The sequence below is a fragment of the Carlito syrichta genome, unplaced genomic scaffold (genome assembly GCF_000164805.1).
Source record: "Carlito syrichta isolate Samal-C Ts95f unplaced genomic scaffold, Tarsius_syrichta-2.0.1 Scaffold309091, whole genome shotgun sequence".
Classification (NCBI taxonomy): domain Eukaryota; kingdom Metazoa; phylum Chordata; class Mammalia; order Primates; family Tarsiidae; genus Carlito; species Carlito syrichta.
Window position 1 is genome coordinate 28,197 of NW_007253187.1, and position 4,333 is coordinate 32,529.

The following is a 4,333-nucleotide window of genomic DNA, read 5'->3' on the forward strand; positions in this document are numbered from 1 at the left end:
AAAAAAAAAAAAAAAAGTGGCCAGTTACAGTGACTCAAGCCTATAATCCCAACCCTTTGGGAGGCCGAGGTGAGAAGATTGCCTGAGCCTGCGGGTTCAAGACTGGCCTGGGCAACATGGTGAGACCTTGTCTCTACAATAAATCAAAAAATTAGCCGGGCCTGGTAGCGTGTGCCTGTAGTTCTGGCTACTTTGAAGGCTAGGCAGAAGGATCACCTGAACCCGGAGGTCAAGGCTGTGGTGGCCATGAGCGTGCCACTGCACTCCAGCCTGAGCGATGGAGTGAGACTCCAACACAGAAAAAATAAAAAATAAAAAATAACTTAGTTCTTCAGTCATAGCAGCCACATTTGAAGTGCACAGAAGCCACATGTGGCTAATGGTTACCTAACAATGTCTACGTAAGTCGGGCTCGGTGGCTCAGCCTGTAATCCCGTGCCTTTGAGAGGCTGAGGTGAGTGGATTGCCTAAGCCCACGGGTTCGAGACCCGCCTGGGCAGGCGAGACCTCATCTCTACAATAAATTAAAAAATTAGCCGGGCGTGGTAGTGCACGCCTGTAGTTCCAGCTACTTGGAAGGCTGAGGCAGAAGGATCGCCAGAGCCTAGCAGGCGAGGCTGTGGTGGCCGGGAGCGGCCACTGCGCTCCAGTCTGGGCGACAGAGTGAGACTCCAACTCAAAAAAAAAAAAAACAATGTCTATGTAGAACATTCACCCTTGCAGAAAGTTCTCTTGTACAAAACTTCTCTAGATGTCATCCCACCATATCAGCCACCATGCCTTGCCTAAGTTACTACAAGAAGCTTCTATCCAGCGGGATGCTGGTAGCTCAAGCCTGTAATCCCAGCACTTTGGGAGGCTGAGGCTAGAGGATTGCCTGAGTCCAGGGGTTCAACACCAGCCTGGACAACTTAGACCTCGTCTCTACAATAAATCAAAAAGTTAGCTGAACTTGGAAGACTGAGGCAGAAGGATCACCTGAACCCAGTAAGTCGAGGCTGTGATGGCCATGAGTGTGCCACTGCCCTCCAGTGTGGGCAACAGAGTGAGACTCCAAAAAAAAAGAAACTTCTACCCAGTCTCCCTGAGTTCAGTCTCTTCCTCCTTGTGCAAAGTGGTGTTTGTTTCTCAGATATAACCTTGTGGCGCTCCAACTTAAATTCCTGTGCTCACTGTCACTCAGATGGTTCCTTGACCTGCCACAGAAGATACAGTGTGACCTGCCCTCTGCCTCTCCACCCACCTTGTTCCCTAACATAAGTCCTTAGAGACACTGTAACTCAGCTACAGAAACTACCCCAGACCTTTGACCTCAAGTGGCAGATAACCTGAGGTTCTCATGAAAATCCAGATTTGTGAACATGGAAAAGATAACTGGTTTTTTTCCCAAATCACATTTCCTCCTAATCATGTTTCCTGTTCCCTGTATGTTTTTTTTCACTGCAAGTTAACTGCCTCTCCAGTTTTTACTAAGGTTTCCTTGAACTAATTTTGGCATTAACAGAAAAGTTCACTTCAAGAATGTCAGGAATTTATTTTTCTCATTTCTATATAGAGAACATGCTGAACTTGTCCACAGCATGGATCTGGGTCGTGGCTGAATTCGCTCTTCTGTTTAGTTGACACACAGTTTCCAGGAACCACTTCCTTTTTAGGCCTTTTCTCTTTCTCTTCACTTCTCCTATTGGTACCACAAGATGGCCTTTGTTTTGAGACTTTGCCTTTCCCACCCGTTCCCACAAGAGGAACAAAGTTACTCCGAATGCTCTGGGAATAGAGAATCGGCCTCTTCAAGACATGTCTGCCAGGCAGAAGAGCAAGGCTCCTAAAGACCCTCCCTCACACCAGCCCTCATCCCCTGTGTTGTCCTCCCTCTCTGTCTGTATCCACCATGATAACAGATAAACCTTATGGTATTGTAATCAACTCAGGAAGAAGTTCCTCCTCCCAGTGTCACCTCCTTTCAGGATAGGAATTATGTCATCTCTCTCTCTGTAGCACAGAAAAATACTCTCTACTTGTTTTTTGAATTAATTAATTAATGGTTGAATTTTTTTTTTTTTTTTGAGTTGGAGTCTCACTCTGTCACCCAGACTGGAGTGAAGTGGCCGCTCCCGGCCACTGCAGCCTCGCCTGCTGGGCTCCGGCGATCCTTCCGCCTCAGCCTTCCAAGTAGCCGGAATTACAGGCGCACGCTAGCACGCCCAGCTGATTTTTTGATTTATTGTAGAGATGAGGTCTCGCTGCCCAGGCGGGTCTCGAACCCGCGGGCTCAGGCAATCCACTCACCTCAGCCTCCCAAAGGCGCGGGATTACAGGCTGAGCCACCGAGCCCGGCTCATGCTGTTATTTTAATAGGGATTCCCTTATATATTTCTTGTTGCTTTTCTCTTGCTGCTTTTAAAATTATTTCTTTGTCTTTGATTTTTTGGCAATTTAACTATAATCTGCATTGGAGGGAACTTGTTTGGGTGAACTCTTTTTGTGATTCTTTGAGCTTCCTTGACCTGGATGTTCATCTCTCTCACAAGACTTGGGAAGTTTTCTGCTATGATTTAATTAAATATGTTTAATTAAATGTTTAATTAACATGTCCCTTCTCTTCTCCTTTTGGAAAGCCCATAATACAAATATTTGTTCATCATAAATCCTGTAGGCTTTACTCATAATTTTTAAATTTTTGAAATAAAAGACTTGTTTTTGAGCTCAGAAACTCTTTTCTCTGCTTAGTCCAGTCTATTGTTGAAGCTCTCTTTTATATATTTTTATTTTATTCATTAATTTCTTCAGCTGTAGAATTTCTGTTTGTTTTTAAAATTATATTTAATCTCTTCATTAAATTTCTCATTAAAATCATAAATTGTTTCCCTGATTTTGTTGACTTGTATATCTGTATTCCCTTGTATCTCACTGCACTTTCTTAAGATTATTATTTTGAATTCTTCATATCTGATGGAAAAATCACATCTTTCAATTTTATGTAGTAGGTTTGATAAGAAAAGACTTATTTACATGAATGAGTCTTAGGGTGTAGGTTTGGTGTGGTGCATTGACCTTGGTTCTAGGTGGATACATTAGTGTAGGTTCCAAGTAGTTGCTTTAATTGTAATCCATACTAGTGGCAGTTGTGAGTTTCTCAGTGACCTAGGCTGAGGGAGTCTGTAGCAATCATGGTGTGCCTTTGCTAGTGGTGGGCTTGCTGGGCTGTTTCTCAGGTCAGGGATGCATTTGTGCACACAGTGGGTTGGCCAACTTAGGTTGTGGCTTATAGGGATTGGGGTCACGGGTCTGTTACTGTAACCAGGAATGTGAACATGTAGTTGTGTCTGCTGGGGACAGTGTGGAGCTGTCTCAAAGGCCTGGTATGTAGGTGCATGGCTGCTTAGCTGACATGAAGTCATGTCTGTTGGGTGCAACCCAAGGGACTGTTTCTCATGCTTGGAAAATAGTTGCACAGGTGCTCAGTTGGTTTGGGGGCATGTTTGCCAGGGATAGCCCACAGGGATGTTTCTCAGGCCCAGGATGAGGTAACATGACCTGGATGTAGGTCTGCTAAGGATTGCCAATGGGGATATTTCTTAGACCTTGAGCACAGTCATGGGGAATGTCAGTCTGGGGCATGTCAGTCAGGGGTAACTCATGGGGGTGTTACTCAGGAACTTACTGGGGATGCAGGGCCATTGGGAAGGTCAAGAGCATGTCTGTGGAAGGAAAGGGAACTTCGGAGTTTTTCCTCAGGTTCTGAGCATGGGTGTTCAGTTGTGCAGAGGCTCAGCAGAGGGTATACAGTGATTTGGCTGGTTCAAGGTAAGTGAGTTCACCCTGGGTAGGACTTGCTGATTGTTCCTATGACTGGAAGTGCAGCAACAGGGGTTGCTTTCTTTGCTGTGCAGGACCAGAATTGCAGCCAATGTTGGGCCCAAGATTTGTGCAGCTCACACTGTGGTTCAGCCACTATGTGTGGGCTTGGTATAATGAAGATGGAGCCAAGTGCTGAAAAGCTTCAGTGGCTACTGAACCCTAAGTCAGGGCACATTCTAGAGATGGCTCTGGTCTCAAGATGGTGCTATGCTGTAGCAGCTTGGTTCACAGTGGGTGGATGGGGTGAGGAGTGCACACTTTGTGCTTCAAATTTGGGGCAGTTCAGCATGAGAATTCCTAGCAGCCCTTCAAACTGGGTTTATTGCTTGTGAGGACTGTGGAATTCTCTAGTTGTAAGGACTGTACATGTTTTTGGTGGCAGTGAGGGTTGATGGGGATCTTCTGCTTTCTTTTTCCTCTTTTTCCTTTCTGACTCCAGGCAAATCTGATCTGGGTGGGGAGATGAGGCTGC